This window comes from Chiloscyllium plagiosum, unplaced genomic scaffold (genome assembly GCF_037043375.1).
Source record: "Chiloscyllium plagiosum isolate Xiang-an unplaced genomic scaffold, Cpla_swu_hap1 HiC_scaffold_3, whole genome shotgun sequence".
Taxonomy (NCBI): domain Eukaryota; kingdom Metazoa; phylum Chordata; class Chondrichthyes; order Orectolobiformes; family Hemiscylliidae; genus Chiloscyllium; species Chiloscyllium plagiosum.
Window position 1 is genome coordinate 38,768,655 of NW_028270141.1, and position 18,416 is coordinate 38,787,070.

General features: G+C 45.0%; 1 protein-coding gene and 2 pseudogenes across 1 annotated transcript in view; 2 read left to right on the plus strand and 1 right to left on the minus strand.

The window, feature by feature from the left end:
- The window catches only part of LOC122542620 (potassium voltage-gated channel subfamily KQT member 5-like), a 243,620-nt gene that overhangs the window by 61,194 nt on the left and 164,010 nt on the right, over window positions 1-18,416 (plus strand). The gene's annotated exons all lie outside the window — the stretch shown is intronic.
- Window positions 1,276-2,460, plus strand: LOC148150568 (uncharacterized; annotated as a pseudogene).
- LOC122548697 (5S ribosomal RNA) lies at window positions 14,099-14,217 on the minus strand (annotated as a pseudogene).

An 18,416-nucleotide genomic window follows, 5' to 3' on the forward strand; every position in this document is an offset into this window, starting at 1 on the left:
CAGCATCACAGGTAGCCTCGAAGGTGTCAAAGGTGTCAATCCTTGATGATGAAGAGAAAGGACAGAAGATTTACAATCTTATTTTGGACAATCTCAGAAAGTTTTAATGTAAGGCAGCTAATGAAATATTTCTGAATGTTAATTACTGGTGCACTTTAAGGATGGTGGGACTAATATTAATTGTTCAATGAACATCAACAAAACAGAAAGGTGGTATCAATGAACTACAGGACAAAGCAGAGGATGGTCCTGTCAGAGTGTAACCAAGAGAGAGTGATCAGTCTGAGATAGAAGAGTCACAAGTAGTTCTGTGATGACAATAACAAGACAGCTGGTTCAGTTGAAAACATTGCAGAGACATTACACTTATCTTGTGGGGCCTCTTCAACCACTTGCTTTAATGCTGTGCTGCTTGCAGAATGTTGACATCTAATGATAAAAGTCAGATATCTTGGCTGGTAGCAATCCAACTACGGTCCCGTAACCATGGCTTCATTAATCCCCTTTCCTTAAGTGCTTCTAAGAGTGTTGAAATTAAGACACAGTTGTTTCCTCTCTAACTGCTCTTTCCTAAATCATACACTGCTCAGTCCTCCCACCTCAATCTGTTTTAACATCAGGGTTCATACCGAGGAATTCTTAATAAAAAAGAATTCGCAACCATGTAAACTAACAATCTTTATGAACTTGTTCACCCTATGGAGAAAACTTGTTTAAGCAGGACATTTCAAAGCTACACAAGCCTCTCTGTTTAATAAAGACCAATGCTGATTTGGAATTATATGCTGAGTATCAGTGCTCTCTCTCCTGTTAAATTGCTGTGCACTCTCTTACTATGACATCACCTGCACTGTAAAGCAGAAACATAGATGTTTGGAGAAAAAAATTAGGCTTCAGTCACAAGTAGGCATCTAAACAGATGGATATTGCTCTCTCTCGTATCCAACTTAAAATTAGTTTTCTTGTCATTACCCACAATATCTGCATATCAGCAGTTAAAAATCACACACCAGGTTATAATCCAACAGGTTCATTTGGAGGCACTAGCTTTCAAAGCGCTGTGGTTGTGAAGCAGGACTGTAAGACACAGAATTTATAGCAAAATATTACAGTGTCATGCAGCTGAAATGATAAACCTTGATTAAGTCTTTCATCTTTTAGAATGGGTTTGCTTATTTCAGTTCAAGCACGGACGTACAACTCATCTGCTTTATCCTCCACCATAGCGTTTTCACATTTGACAACCAGTTCTTCATCCAGACACATAGAACAGTCATGGGGACCAAATTTGCAATGCAATATGCCAACATTTCCATGCACAAGATTTCGAACAAGATTTCTTTTCTGCACAGAACCTCCAACTGCCACTATACCAGATATATTGACAACATTTTCTTCCTGTGGACCCATGGCGAAGAGTCACTGAAACAACTACACAGTGATACCAACGAGTTTTATTCCACTATCAGACTTGTTATGGACTATTCTTTAGTATCTATCTCATTCTTGGACACATGCGTCTTCATCAAAAATGGGCACATTAGCACCTCACTCTACCGCAAACCCACAGATAACCTCACGATACTACACTTCTCTAGCCTCCACCCGAAACATATTAAAACAGCCATCCACTATGGACAAGCTCTATGCATACGCAGGATCTGTTCAGATGAGAAGGAACATGACGGACACTTAGCAGTACTCCTGGATGCCCTCATAAGAACAGGGTACGATGCTCAACTCATCAATTACCAGTTCCAATGTGCCACGGCGAGAAACCGTAAGGACCTCCTCAGGAGACAGACACAGGTTGCATCTGATATGTTACCCTTTGTTGTCCAGTACTTGTCGGGAGCTGAAAACCTATGCTATGTTCTTCGCGGCCTGCAACACATTATCGATGAGGTTGAGCCCCTTGCTACGACCTTCCCTACGCCTCCACTTCTCACCTTTAAACAACCACCATCCCTTAAACAGATCATTGTTCACAGCAAACTGCCCAGCCTTCAGGACAACATTGACCACAACACCGTAAAGCCCTCTCACAGCAACTGCTGCAAGATGTGTCAGAGTGTTGACACGGATACCACTATTACACATTGAAACACCACCCACCATGTACGCAGGAGGTACTCATGTGACTCAGCCAATATTGTCTATCTCATACACTGAAGGCAAGGATGTCCTGAGGCATGGAACATGGGTGAGACCGCGCAGGCACTACAGCAGCGAATGAATGGACACCGCATAACAATCACCAGGCAGGAGTGCTCCCTCTCAGTTGGGGAACACTCCAGCAGTCCGAGACATTCAGCCTCGGATCTTTGGGTGACCATCCTCCAAGGCGGACTTCGGGACAGGCAACAACGCAAAGTGGCTGTGCAGAGGCTGATAGCCAAGTTTGGTACCCATGAGGATGGCCTCAACCGGGATCTTGGGTTCATGTCACACTACAGGTGACCACACTGCACTATACACATTCTCACACATACACACACAAGCGCACACACACGAAAGTGCGCACATGCACACGTACTCTTACATACACACTCATGCAGACCCTCTCTCATACATACACACATACACCCCACTCACTCACACCCACGCACACACCCTCTCACAGGTTATACCCCATCATAGTCACACACATATTTTACCAAGCTTACACATACACAAACACACATGCACTCACACTCACATGCACACACTCACTCTGTCTCTCCTGCACGTGCATACATATAAGCTTATGGGGTGCATTTGTTTCTGCAAAATTATATTTGCGGATACATTATATTTTGCTCAAAAAATGCATAGCCTACAGTCAATCCATGTAATATTATATAAATCCCACTTTAGAAATAGAACCAGTCTGATTCAAGAGAGGGCCAGAGACATACTTTAACCTCACACCCTTAATGCATTGTCTGAGCTGAGATGGCAACTTTTGTTAGAAAACCTGAAATTATTTTGAGAATGTGACTTAAAAGAAGTTCTGGGATTTACAAATTAAAGAACTAAAATGAGCAAATTCACTCTAAAAGATGAAAGACTTCATCAAGGTTTATCATTTCAGCTGCATGACACCGTAAACCTTTGCTTCAAATTTTGTGTCTTACAGTCCTGCTTCACAACCACACAATGAAGAAGCAGCGCTTTGAAAGCTAGCGCCTCCAAATAACCCGGTGTTGCGTAATTTTTAACTTTGTTCACTCCCAGTCCAACACCAGCACCTCCAAATCATGCATATCAGAAACCATCTGATTTGGTTTGGATCATGCTGATCAGTGTTATCCACTTTTTGGACATTTGCAGACTGGTGCTCTCTATCGTCAAACAGCAACCTTACAAACTAGCTCATAAACCACTACTATCATGTTGTAATGTTTGGGCTGTTTGTGTGTTCTTGACAGAAGAACATCTGCAACTACATTTGTGAGACCTAACAACCTGTATTAATGATATTCAAGGCAGACCTAGCAGGACACCTCCAGAACATTCCGCCGTTTCCTCCAAAGTCCATGTGATCTGAAACCACTGATGATACCTTCTGCCGATTAGCATAATGTAGTATACAGTGGGAGCAGAGTGTTGTAATGTGGTGTACAGTGGGAGCAGAGTGCTGTAAATGTAGTATACAGCAGGTGCAGAGTGCTGTGATGTAGTATACAATGGGTGCAGAGTGCTATAATGTGGTGTACAGTGGGAGCAGAGTGCTGTAATATGGTGTACAGTGGGTGCAGAGTACTGTAATGTAGTATACAGTGGGTGCAGAGTGCTGTAATGTAGTATACAGTGGGTGCAGAGTGCTATAATAGTGTACAGTGGGTGCGGACTGCTGTGATGTAGTATACAGTGGGTGCAGAGTGCTGTACCGTAGTATACAGTGGGTGCAGAGTGCTGTACTGTAGTATGCAGTGGGTGCAGAGTGCTGTAATGTAGTATGCAGTGGGTGCAGAGTGCTGTACTGTAGTATGCAGTGGGTGCAGAGTGCTGTAATATAGTATACAGTTGGTGCAGAGTGCTGTACTGTAGTATACAGTGGGTGCGGAGTGCTGTGATGTAGTATGCAGTGGGTGCAGAGTGCTGTACTGTAGTATGCAGTGGGTGCAGAGTGCTGTGATGTAGTATACAGTGGGTGCGGAGTGCTGTGATGTAGTATACAGTGGGTGCAGAGTGCTGTACCGTAGTATACAGTGGGTGCAGAGTGCTGTACTGTAGTATGCAGTGGGTGCAGAGTGCTGTAATGTAGTATGCAGTGGGTGCAGAGTGCTGTACTGTAGTATACAGTGGGTGCAGAGTGCTGTACTGTAGTATACAGTGGGTGCGGAGTGCTGTGATGTAGTATGCAGTGGGTGCGGAGTGCTGTGATGTAGTATGCAGTGGGTGCAGAGTGCTGTAATATAGTATACAGTGGGTGCAGAGTGCTGTACTGTAGTATACAGTGGGTGCGGAGTGCTGTGATGTAGTATGCAGTGGGTGCGGAGTGCTGTGATGTAGTATGCAGTGGGTGCAGAGTGCTGTACTGTAGTATACAGTGGGTGCAGAGTGCTGTACTGTAGTATACAGTGGGTGCAGAGTGCTGTGATGTAGTATGCAGTGGGTGCGGAGTGCTGTGATGTAGTATGCAGTGGGTGCAGAGTGCTGTAATATAGTATACAGTGGGTACAGAGTGCTGTACTGTAGTATACAGTGGGTGCGGAGTGCTGTGATGTAGTATGCAGTGGGTGCGGAGTGCTGTGATGTAGTATGCAGTGGGTGCAGAGTGCTGTACTGTAGTATACAGTGGGTGCAGAGTGCTGTACTGTAGTATACAGTGGGTGCGGAGTGCTGTGATGTAGTATGCAGTGGGTGCAGAGTGCTGTAATATAGTATACAGTGGGTGCAGAGTGCTGTACTGTAGTATACAGTGGGTGCGGAGTGTTGTGATATAGTATGCAGTGGGTGCAGAGTGCTGTAATATAGTATACAGTGGGTGCAGAGTGCTGTACTGTAGTATACAGTGGGTGCAGAGTGCTGTACTGTAGTATACAGTGGGTGCGGAGTGCTGTGATGTAGTATGCAGTGGGTGCAGAGTGCTGTACTGTAGTATACAGTGGATGCGGAGTGCTGTACTGTAGTATACAGTGGGTGCAGAGTGCTGTACTGTAATATACAGTGGGTGCGGAGTGCTGTGATGTAGTATGCAGTGGGTGCAGAGTGCTGTACTGTAGTATACAGTGGGTGCAGAGTGCTGTACTGTAGTATACAGTGGGTGCAGAGTGCTGTGATGTAGTATGCAGTGGGTGCGGAGTGCTGTGATGTAGTATGCAGTGGGTGCAGAGTGCTGTAATATAGTATACAGTGGGTGCAGAGTGCTGTACTGTAGTATACAGTGGGTGCGGAGTGCTGTGATGTAGTATGCAGTGGGTGCGGAGTGCTGTGATGTAGTATGCAGTGGGTGCAGAGTGCTGTACTGTAGTATACAGTGGGTGCGGAGTGCTGTGATGTAGTATGCAGTGGGTGCGGAGTGCTGTGATGTAGTATGCAGTGGGTGCAGAGTGCTGTACTGTAGTATGCAGTGGGTGCGGAGTGCTGTAATGTAGTATGCAGTGGGTGCAGAGTCCTGTACTGTAGTATACAGTGGGTGCGGAGTGCTGTGATGTAGTATGCAGTGGGTGCAGAGTGCTGTAATATAGTATACAGTGGGTGCAGAGTGCTGTACTGTAGTATACAGTGGGTGCGGAGTGCTGTGATGTAGTATGCAGTGGGTGCGGAGTGCTGTGATGTAGTATACAGTGGGTGCAGAGTGCTGTGATGTAGTATACAGTGGGTGCGGAGTGCTGTGATGTAGTATACAGTGGGTGCAGAGTGCTGTACTGTAATATACAGTGGGTGCGGAGTGCTGTGATGTAGTATGCAGTGGGTGCGGAGTGCTGTGATGTAGTATACAGTGGGTGCAGAGTGCTGTACTGTAATATACAGTGGGTGCGGAGTGCTGTGATGTAGTATGCAGTGGGTGCAGAGTGCTGTACTGTAGTATGCAGTGGGTGCAGAGTGCTGTACTGTAGTATACAGTGGGTGCGGAGTGCTGTGATGTAGTATGCAGTGGGTGCGGAGTGCTGTGATGTAGTATGCAGTGGGTGCAGAGTGCTGTACTGTAGTATGCAGTGGGTGCAGAGTGCTGTACTGTAGTATACAGTGGGTGCAGAGTGCTGTACTGTAGTATACAGTGGGTGCGGAGTGCTGTGATGTAGTATGCAGTGGGTGCGGAGTGCTGTGATGTAGTATGCAGTGGGTGCAGAGTGCTGTACTGTAGTATGCAGTGGGTGCGGAGTGCTGTGATGTAGTATACAGTGGGTGCAGAGTGCTGTACTGTAGTTTACAGTGGGTGCGGAGTGCTGTGATGTAGTATGCAGTGGGTGCAGAGTGCTGTAATATAGTATACAGTGGGTGCAGAGTGCTGTACTGTAGTATACAGTGGGTGCGGAGTGCTGTGATGTAGTATGCAGTGGGTGCGGAGTGCTGTGATGTAGTATGCAGTGGGTGCAGAGTGCTGTACTGTAGTATACAGTGGGTGCAGAGTGCTGTAATATAGTATACAGTGGGTGCAGAGTGCTGTAATATAGTATGCAGTGGGTGCAGAGTGCTGTGATGTAGTATACAGTAGACGCAGAGTGCTGTAATGTGGTGTACAGTGGGAGCAGAGTGCTGTAATGTACAATGGGTGCAAAGTGCTGTGATACAGTATATAGTGGTTGCAGAGTGCTGTAATGTAGTGCACAGTAGGTGCAGAGTGCTGTAATGTAGTGTAGAGAATGTGCAGACTGCTGTGTTGTAGTGTAGAGAGGGTGCAGAGTACTGTAATGTCGCGGGGGGGGATTGTGAAGACTGCAGTAATATGGTGTAGAGGGGGTGCAGAGTGCTGTAATATGGTGTAGAGTGACCGGGGCATGATTGAGTACCTGTGCTTTGTCATTTCTTCATATCAATGGTTATTTGGATAAATTGCTCTTATGGGAGTTTACTCTGATATCTCCAGGTGAATGCTACTCATTTGTTGATTCACGTTTTATCATTTCAGAATTGATTTAAACTCATTCTCAATGTTTGCAAAGTAACACTCCAGCAGGCTTGATCATAGTGTTTTCACTAACCTTTTCACCTCTATACTCAATGGAGTTTGGATACTCAGGCTAGACTTATTGTGCTGTTTGCACAAGAAAGTTATATTTTTATATAATATATACTTTGCAGTTCAGCTTTTGTGTATGAACCAGTCAGTGGCTAATGCAGTATCAGTATGACTATACCCAGTGGCAATCAACTCATCATCACAGCTCAGTAAACCTCATGATTTAGTCACAGTCAGAAAGTGTTCAGTGTTGGATTTGTTCCAAAGAAGTGCCAAGCTTCAGAGTCAAAATCACACTCGCTGCCAAAAGCGATAACAATTCCCAGAGATTACCAGACCTACATTGAGCAGAAGCAACATCCAACTTGATCAAACATCACGAGCTCCTCCAAATACTGCCAATCTGTACAGCCTATACCTACATAAGACCTATCACGCACTCCAGTATCTGGGGTCTGTGGCACTATCTTATTTTATATGCTGCTAAATGGAGACTGCACCTCACTATATTTGTTGGCACCATCCTCTTTAAGTGTGGGGATCTACTGGGCCTACAGAGGTTCAGGAAAACTCCTTGCTGGTTCAATTGGGGAGCCTCTGGAATTGAACCTCAAGTAGTTTGACACATGAGCAGCTCAGTGATATTGATATAGATACTGAGGAAGATGCTAGGTCTTACTCCTACGAGATACTAACCTGTTCTACCTCAAGTTTATTAAGACATAGAGTCATAGAGATATACAGCAGAGAAACAGATTCTTTTTGGTCCAACTTGTCCATGTCGACCACATATCCTCGTCTCATTTGCCAGCATTTGGCCCATATCCCTCTAAACACTCCCTATTCAGATACCCATCCAGATGCCTTTCAAATGCTGTAATTGAACCAACCTCCATCACTTCTTCTGATAGCTCATTCCATACACACACCACACTCTGGGTGAAAAGATTGCCTCTTAGGTCCCTTTTAAATCTTTCACTTCTCACCCAAAACCTATGCCCTCTAGTTCTGGACTCCCCCACCACTTGGAGAGGACCTTGTCTATTTATGTTAACTATGTCCCTCATGATTTTATAAACCTCTATAAGGTCACCCCTCAGCCTCCAATGCTCCAGGGAAAATAGCTCCAGTCTATTCAGCCTCTCCCTATAGCTCAAACCCTCCAAATCTGGCAACATCCTTGTGAATCTTTTCTGAACCCTTCCAAGTTTCACAACATCCTTCTTCCGTTTGGATCATTCCGCATGTGGTCACTGCCATTTGTCTTCCTTTCTCATTTTTAAAGTGCTGTAGTTTTGATCTTTTTCTTCCCCGAAGTTCCAAAACAATGCAACAGCTTATAATACAGTAATTACCACTCCTATAATTCAGCTCCAATGCTGAAAATACCTCAAAAAAGCAATAAGCTCTGACAGCCACAGATTTTTTCTGTCCTCCATCTTGAATTACCCAAGATCCATCATCAGTGTGGGTAGTGCTAAAGCCACACCTCAGTATTAATCTATTCAGTCCCATGCACAACATATCCCACTCCAATATTCTGGGGCTCCATAACACTGCCTAGTCCTATTTTTGGGAACGCTAATTCTCCTTCAATAATTCCCTCCTGATCTTCTGGTCTGTGGATCATCACACGCTAGATATAAAACTATAGTTGTGGATCTAGTGTCTACACATGTCCTGACATGTTGAGTTTCTATTGGATTCAAACTTGCAGCAAACAATTCTTTTGCTTCTCAGGATCTTCCACAGAAGTCTTGGATTGAGTTAGCGTTGGAATTTTGACCAGTCCTGAATTTCATTATCAGGGTGGTTATTCAGGAAATGTTAGTCAGTAAACTCCTATTGTAATTCCACACAACTGACACCCCCACCCCTATCCAATCTCCACTCAGCCCTCTCAACACTCCATATTCTGCCTCCAACCCTTGTCACTGGCCACTGCTCCCTCCCACCAACACCCGACTCTTTTCACCACCTGACTAACCTCTCTGCCTCTCTGATAACCCGCCTAGTCCCCGCACACAGCCAGCATCCACAGCAATGTACACGTGCAGTATTAGGCATGTCCTAATGTTCAGGAGACATAAGCTCAAATCCTTGCACAGCAAGTGGAAATCTGGAAAGTAAAGCTAGCCTTAGTGGTGGTAGCCATGGCAACTATCATTGGTTGTTGTCAAAATAAAACACCTGGTTCACTAATGCCCTTCCAAGAAGGAAATCTGCTGTCTTTACTTGGTCCTGGCTACATGTGACTCCAGACCTAGGCAGACTATACACCAGTACCCAGGATAGTGTATACACACAGTACCCAGAAGAGTGTACACACCCAGTACCCAGGGCATTGTACACACACAGTACCCAGGACAGACTATACACACAGTACCCAGGACAGTGTACATAACCAGTACCCAGGATAGTGTGTACACACATACCAAGGGCAGTGCACACACACACTACGCAGGACAGTGTATTCACACAGTACCCAGGGCAGTGTACGCACACAGTAACCTGGGCAGTGTACGCACACAGTACCCAGGGCTGTGTACACACACAATACCCAGGACAGTGTACACACACAGTACCCTGGGCAGTGTACACACACAGTACCCAGAGCAGTGTACGCACTCAGTACCCAGGGCTGTGTACACACCCAGTACAATTCAGCATATATGCCAAATCCCAGGTTAATCTGTGCACCCACTTCCCAGAGCAGTACACCTATCTATTATCCAGGGCAATGTATACACCCAGCTCTCTGGAATACTAAATTAAACACTCTGAAGGAAGATCTCACCCGTTAATTTATCCTACTTTGAACAATAGTGTAAAAGTAATCCAACACTTCTATGCTGAGATGTGGTGGCAATTCTAATCATCCCAATATTTCTGGATGAAATTAGATGCTTCCCTCATAAGCACTGATAATTATTTTATAGCCTGACAATGTTTATCTGCCAGTGACTGACTGTAATGAATCTGGTCATCAGTGTTATTTCCAGGCTTGCCATTGTTCTGTGCCTTGTATTTAAGAAGCTGAAAACTGTCAGGGCACGTCTGCACTTTTTAAAAACAAAATGGCTCGTTCCTCAGCCAATTGCTGCTGCTCATGCCAAGGTGGGACATTCCGAAGCCAGGCCCAGCAGGTCAGAGCTCCTCGAGGATTGATCCCTCAATACTTCCCCAGTGAGAGTCAGCAGCCTCCCGCCAGCCGTGTTGCAACTGCTGGGGGGTAACACTGTGTTGCTACTCGCCCAGGTAAAGGCACTACAGGATTGCACAAGGCTGAGGAGCCCACTTTTCTTGTTGTAGTTGGATGCGTTCCTGTTATTGGATTAAGATACACATCAGAAAAACAGATTACCTCCTCCCTCAACTATTATGTCTCTGACTGGACTCAGAAAGGGGGTAGGTGGCACTGATGGAGGTCATCTCAGCTCAAAGAGTAGCACCTCCTCATCCAGAAAGGACATGCTGGATGTGTGGGCATGGAGCTTTACCGGGGTAGTCTCTGGGTGGTTGATTTGTTGGGTGGTGGCCCAGAGGATCGTGTGATAAGGTGTCTGATGGGGTGGGGAATGGTGGGTCCAGTTTAGTTTCGGGAAGTTGTCGTAGTGGAAGCATTACTTTATAAAGCACACTCCAACAACCAATCCAGTTACAAGGCCCTGAACTTGCCTCCTCTGTCCCTCCTGAGGTCGTCTCCTGATTGTGCACAATGGCCAAGTTAGGAACCTATAGCAGATGCGCAATGGTAGAATGACTGTCTCGGGAGTCTGCTCCGAGAGGTTGCATGGCTCTCATTGAAGATCCGCTGCACTCATGTGGTAGGACAGTAGAAGAGACTATCAGCCTCATACATGGGGGATGTCCCTTGACCCCATCAACCAGCTGCGGATTCTTCTGGAAAGGCTAAAGGCAGTGGGCAGGGTCAACTGGCACAGGACGAATGCACTGTAGCTGTTGCCAGGATAGTGTGCATTGTCAAAGATCAGATTGTGGCCTATGAAATCAAAGCCCTTACATTTTCTGTAACTCTTAACCATTCACATGGAGAGCCCATAGAGCTACCTTGCTGCAAGTGACATAGGTCTGCACCATCTTACTTGAGTCATCCCGGATATTGCTCTTAAGTCAGGTGAAGGCAGAACTGCTCTCTGAAACCTCTTGGCAGGTAAAGGTTTCTATGTAAAATGCTCTTCCCACTTCACAGTTTCTTCTTTTTACAGACACTGCAGCTGCAGCCTCCATATGGGTCAGGTATTTCCCTTCTCCCTGACTGTGAGCATTGTGCCATAGAGGAACTACTGGCAATATGTCTCAAAGGAAGCAGCAGAGTGTCTGAAAGGGACCAGAACAAGCAATGTATCTTAAAGGAGCTGGCAATGTGTCTCAAAGGGACCCGGAATTTGTCTCAAAGTGATTAGCAATGTGCCTTATAAGGACCAGCAATCTGTCTTAAAGGGATATGCAATCTGTCTTAAAGTGGCCATAGCTTTGCCTTATAGGAACCAGCAAGTGTTTTATAGGGATGGAAAGGTATCATATAGTGACTAGCATTGTGTCTTATAGGCACCTGCAATGTGTCTTATAGGAACTAGCAAGGTGCCTTATGGGACTAACAATGTGTCTTATAATGACCTGCAATGTATCTTACAGGGACTGTGAAAAAACTGCACAGAGGCCAGTATTCCATCACCAAGTCACCCTTTATTTACATGTACAAGTGCGCTGGCTGTGGCCAGCCAACTCAGAGCCAGTCCATCAAGTGAGAAGATTCTGACTCTTCTGTTTCGTTTTTTTTCCCGTCACCAAGTTACCCTTTATTTACACGTGGAAAGTCCTTGACACTGATCCAACTCCTTCAAAGCTAGCTCTCAGAGTGAGCAGAATCTCTGACACTCCTGGTTTTTTTTTCCCTTTTCTTTAAAGTATACAAATCTTTATTCAATTTCCACTGCCAGAATCTCCTGTTTCTATCTATCTCCCAGGGCTCCCTGATTGACCCAGATTAACAATTCCAATCAAGGATCTCAATAGTTAATGAGATCCACCTGGTTCCAATCACAACATTCCGCCCCCCCCCCCCGCCCCACCCTCCAAGTCCGGGTCTTTCTCTGGGCGGCACGGTGGCACAGTGGTTAGCACTGCTGCCTCACAGCGCCTGAGACCCGGGTTCAATTCCCGCCTCAGGCGACTGACTGTGTGGAGTTTGCACGTTCTCCCCGTGTCTGCGTGGGTTTCCTCCGGGTGCTCCGGTTTCCTCCCACAGTCCAAAAGATGTGCAGGGTCAGGTGAATTGGCCATGCTAAATTGCCCGTAGTGTTAGGTAAGGGGTAAAATGTAGGGGTATGGGTGGGTTTCGCTTCGGCGGGTCGGTGCGGACTTGTTGGGCCGAAGGGCCTGTTTCCACACTGTAATCTAATCTAATCTAATCTTGGAGGTTTACCTGTGACATTTTCACCCCAGATCCTGTTCCGTTGATCCAGGCTCTGGTACTGCAGCATGTATTGGACTGTAACCCATTTCCTTGCATCTGGAGCATATCCCCTTCTTCCAGTGGTAACGGTGTTGAGGCTATATCCATCTCAGACTTTGAGGTTGCCTTGACACTTAATAGAGGGGGAGAACCTATGGTTTCTGCCAGGCTTTCTGCCTGTTCTGAGGAGCCAGAAATGTTTTTCTCCTGCCCGATTTGTGAGGCAACAGCTTTCAGGTGATCCAGATGTTTGTTCAGGAGTGTAACACCTACCTGAACTTTATAACTCATGGGACCTGACCTCACGTCAACCATACCTCATGCCCATACAGGACCATTTCCATGGTTCTAGTACCAAACATCTCCCCCCTCAAAGTAAGTTGTCTCTCTCGCTTCGAGGAAGCACGTGGCCGGAATTGGCATTCCAGCTGCCATTTCACCCACCCCAAAGTCCGGGAATATTGGGTTTAACCTGGTGCGGAGTCTTCTCCCCATCAGCAACTCCTGGGTATTTCACTAGGACTTCACTGAGGCAGCCATTTTCTAATTGAAAAATGTTGAGCCAATCTTGATGAATCTTTCTCAACCAATTCTGCCCCAATAGGTTTGGGCCCAAGCCTCTTACTGCCATCATTGGAAACTCACTGGAGACTGGAATCAAAGTCATACCTTTACTGGAATAAAAATCATTTCCTCAGCCTGGCCGAGGTCTTAAGGCACACACTTAAGGCTTGGAGGCCTGAGCAAATTTTGTTAAAGATAGGTTCTGCAACCACAAGAACAGCTGCACTGGTATCGACCTCCATGAGAACTGGGCGACCATTTAAGTAAACATTAATTTTAATTGGTTCTGATCTGGCTGTTGCTAAGCAGTTAAATTGTACCAACCCACATGTAGGTGGACTTTCCAGTGAGTGCACTCTCCTGGATACCAGCCTATGAGTTTTCTTACTCAAGTCAGACCCTGTAAGACTCATTTGCTCTCTCAAGGTCGCATACCAGCAGCTACTACAATGGCTTACTGGCCCAGATCCTGAAGAACATTTTAGCCACTTGGCAAAGGCTCAGCTTTGTTGTGAGGTCTGCTGTGGACTGGCCTGGGGTCCTTCTGCTCAGGATATGCCCTACATGAGGTTCTGCAATTGCCAACACTCACGTGGTGTTCCCCAACCTCAGTCAGACAGGGGGTGAGGGTGTCCATTTTCATTGGGATGTTCTGTAGCTCCCATTGCAATGTGCTGCATTTTCTAATGGCAAAGCCAGTTGTGGTGCTTGTTTGAGGTCCAGTTGGGCTTCAACTAGTAGGTGCTTTTGCATGGTTACATTATTAATCCCTATCTCGGTTCCACTGAAATAACTGCACAGAGGCCAGTATCCTGTCACCCAGTCACCCTTTATTTACATGTACACAGTACACTGGCTCTAGCTAGCCAGCTCACAGTCAATCCCTCAAGTGAAGAGATTCTGAATCTCCTGTTTATATTTTTTTTCTCTCTCTTTTTTCCCCAAGCCTACTGCACTTGGTCTTCTCCGGCAGCCTCCCATCCAAGTACTAACCAGGCCTGAGTCTGCTTAGCTTCCGAGATCAGACAAGATCGGGCATTTTCAGACCAGTATGCCTGTAGGATCACCTGGTTACTTTTTTCCCTTTTCTTTTCCCCCACGTACTGCCGAACAGCTGCAGTGCTTATGTTTACCCCAGCACCCATGTCGTGTGTGTAGGCGTTGGACACAGTGAAGAACAACAAGTGCGTAAATCTTTATTCAATTTCCACCAAGAAGAAAGGAAATACCCGAGTGGCCAGTGACAAGCAGTGCCCTTCAAAGGGCAATGCTGTGTGATCAAAAAAGTGAAGGGGTGGGCAGGAATTAAATCAAAATAGAGTTGGAAGGGGAAGTAAAACATCCACTCCCTGTGGTGCCCACCTCCCCCTGAACAGCTCAAGGATGTTGGTGGACACCGCATGCTCCTTCTCCAGGGACACCCGGGCTCAAACCCAGGGCAGATAATTGGCCCTACTGACACCCTCCATGGCCCACCACCTGGACCTGTTTATGGCCAGTTTGACCAGGCCCGGGAGCAGGCTCACGAGGAGATTTCCTCACCTACATCCCCTCTTTGCACTGGGTGCTCAAAGATCAGGAGTGTGGGACTGAAATGCAACCAAAAGCAGAGGAGAAGGTTTTTCAGAAAACTAAAAAGGGAGTGCAAATGCCCACGCCACATATATACATGGTCCACAGCACCACAGAACAAGCAATTGGGCTGGGAGATCTCTTGTTTATATCTATCACCCAGGGCTCCCTGATTAGCCCAGTTAACAACCCCAATCAAGGATCTCAGAGTCAACGAGATCTACCTGGTTCCAATCACTACAGACTGGTAATGTGTCTTAAAGGAACAGGCAATGTGACTTATAGGGAGAGGCAAGAAGTCTTATAGGTCAAGCAATGTATATTATAAGAACGTGCTATATGTCATATTGTGAGAAAAATTGTAACTTATAGTGGGAGAAATTGTGTCTTAAATGGTGCAAGAGAGGAGTGTAGGGAAGAGATGAAAGGAAAGGAGAGGCAAAGAGGAGGGGAGTGAAGGGAACTGGAGGTAGAAGGGAGAAAGGGTAAGGAAGAGAATGGAAGTGATGGGAAGTGGGGAGGTAGGGAAGAGAAGAGAAGGGAGGAAAATGGGAAGGAAGTAGAGGGCGGGTAATTGGGTATATGATGGGAGCATAGGAGAGAAGGGAGTCTGGGTAAAATCATGAGAAATTAGAAAAGACATGGGAAGGGAAAGAGTTACTGCTTACTGATAGTTTACATGCTCTGTCACCAAGATACTTGCAATCAATATATTAAAACATGATTATTTTAAAATGTTGCTGTCCTGTACACACTTTAAAATGTCAACAGAATTACACTGATGAACAGGAGGAACATGCTACAATGGATTATATAAGGTGTAATTTTTGATGATGTAGTAGAAATTTGTGTTCACAGATTAAAATACTGTCAGCATTGAAATATTGTATGGGGTTTAAAATCCCTGGATTCTTGTTAGCTATTTCTTGCAATCAGTGGTTTTTCGAACAGCAATTTGTCTTTCTGACGTTGAGTTTTTAAAATGCAATGAAAGGAAAGGTAAAGTAAATAGCCTTCCATGAGCACTGTCACATGATCCAGGTATTCACTTTCAATTGTAAAAAAAACTTTCCAATCATCTTGAGTCAGAACTCCCACACTGGGTAAGCCCTTTACCATCTGTACAAAGTAGAAAGATCCTGGAACCAACTGCTGTTCCCCGTTTTGGTAACACATTTGAAGAATTAGTCATTAAAGAGAACAAAAAGCACAGAAACCAAAACTATTCCTATTCCCGGGTGTATGGACTGGGTGGAGTTGAGGGAGAAGGTGTGTAAGTGAGTTGAAAGATAAGAACAAAGAGTTTAGAAATAGCAGGAACCACTTAGCTCCTCAAACCTGTTCCGTCATTCACTTAGACCATGGTTGATCTATAACCTAACTCCATACTCCTATCTCATCTCCTTAATATCTTTGTCTAACAAAAATCCATCAACTCTGTTGTAAGATCACAGGATGAGGGCTTTACTGGCCAAGCTAGCATTTATTACCATTCCCTAATTGCCCAGAGGACAATTAAATGATCAGCCATGTTAATGTGGGCCTGGAGTGAAATGTAGGTCAGACCAGGTAAGGACTGCAGTTTCCGTCCCTAGTGAACCAGGTGGGTTTTTCCTGACACTGGTTTCATGGTCATCATTAGACTCCTATTTTCTGATATTTATTGAATTCAAATTCCGCCATTAGATATGGCAGGATTCAATCCCAGGTGCCCAGAACATTACCAGGATGTCTGACTTAATAGGAGAAAGTGAGAACTGCAGACGCTGGAGATCAGAGTTGAGAGTGTGGTGCTGGAAAAGCACAGCAGGTCAGGCAGCATCCGAGGAGCAGCAGAATTGCCATTTCAGGCATAAACCCTTCATTAAGAAGGGCTGATGAAACCTGATGAAGGGCTTATGCCTGAAATGCCGATTCTCCTGCCCTTTGGATGCTACCTGACCTGCTGTGTTTTTCCAGCACCACACTCTCGACTCTGTCTGGATTAATAGTTGAGTGATAATACCACTAGGCCATCACCTGCCCTTTGACCTAACACCAATTGTTGTGCATGGAAAAGCACTCCAAATTTCTTTTACCCTTTGTATGTCAATTGATCTCACTCTGAAATTTCTGACTCAGATTATTAGATCATGTCCACTAGACCAAAATTTCCTACTGTTTCTGTAGGATCTTGAAAACCTCAATTGAATTATCACTTAACCTTCTGAATTCCAAGAAATGCAGTTTGTTTGTTTGCTCCTTATAATTTACTGTTTAGATTTCAGGTATCATTGTGGAATCCACATGCATTCCCTCTAAGGTCAATATATTTGCCCCAGTGTGTGGTGTTCCAAATAGTTTCTACATAACGTCTAACAAGGGTTTTGAAAGACTGAAATATGATTTCTGCTCCTTTTATTCTGTTCTGTTCATAAACGCCAGTATTCTACAAGTCTTTTTGGTTATTTTCTGTATCAGTTCATGACATTGTAATGATCTATCTATCTGAAACCTCAAGTGTGTTCAGACTTGCCCACCTAGAATAGTTTTTTCTCTCCTTTTTAGGTCCAAACTGAGCAATTTCACATTTGCTTATATTGAAGTCCTTTTGCCACAGTCTTGGCCCATTCACTTCATCCATCAGAATTTCTGCTTTAAAAGCGAAGTATTGTGATTACTGGAAATCAGAAATAGAAATAGGAAATGCTGGAAAAACCCAGCAGATCTGGCAATGACTGTGAGGAAAGAAAGTGTTAACTTTTCAGATCCATTATGGCTCCTCTTTGGATATCTTTGTAATATTTCTTCTATGCTGCTTAAAAGTTTGCACGTTTGTCTCATCAGCAAAACTGGATACCGTCTTTGTGGCTTTCTATCCAATCATCTAGTTCGTTAAAAAATATAGTAAACTGTTGAAGCTACAACAAAGTTCCTAGTACTTTAATTGACCGCTCATGTCCTACCTATCTGTTCTCCCCACACTCTGTCTCAGCCAGTTTCCTAACCAGGTCATTAATTTAATTTCAATTCCATGAGCTCTGTCTATAACTAAAAGTCTCTTGTGAGGGTCTTCATCGATACCTCCTGAATGTTAATAGCAATAACAGCCAGAGATGTTCACTGGTTTTGTCAGCTTCTAAAATAGTTTAATCTACAAGATGTGACCTACTCTTTATGAATTCACACTTGTCCTTTATGAGAGTTGAAAAACATCAATGTGTTCTGTCACCCCAAGGCCTATTTACAGACTCTCGTAGTTTCCCCAACATCAGCAGGCGAACAGATTCACAATTCCCTCGATTCCCTGTGTCACCCTTCCTTCTTAAATAACAGGAAAACAGGTAGGCATGGTTGTTGCACAGGAATACCCCTGGTTCTGTGTCACAGCTGTAAGAGTGGACAGGGTGATAGGGTTGTGATTGCTGTCTGGATAGAAGACTCTCTCCAAGCCTGATGCTCCACATATGATCAAACAGGCAAACTACACCTTGACTGACTATTGCCCTTACACCTTCAATGCATCTCTCAGTTGAAGGAGTTGCTCCCACAGGACCACACACATAAGCTCACTCCACCATGGGGAGACCCACTATCCCTGACAAGCCATATCTTTCTGTTACTTTACATTCGTACAGAAGACAATGAAGATCCCATTTCTCGGTGTATCGAAGTTCTGCAGCCATGTGTGGCAGAGTGCAAGATGTTGGG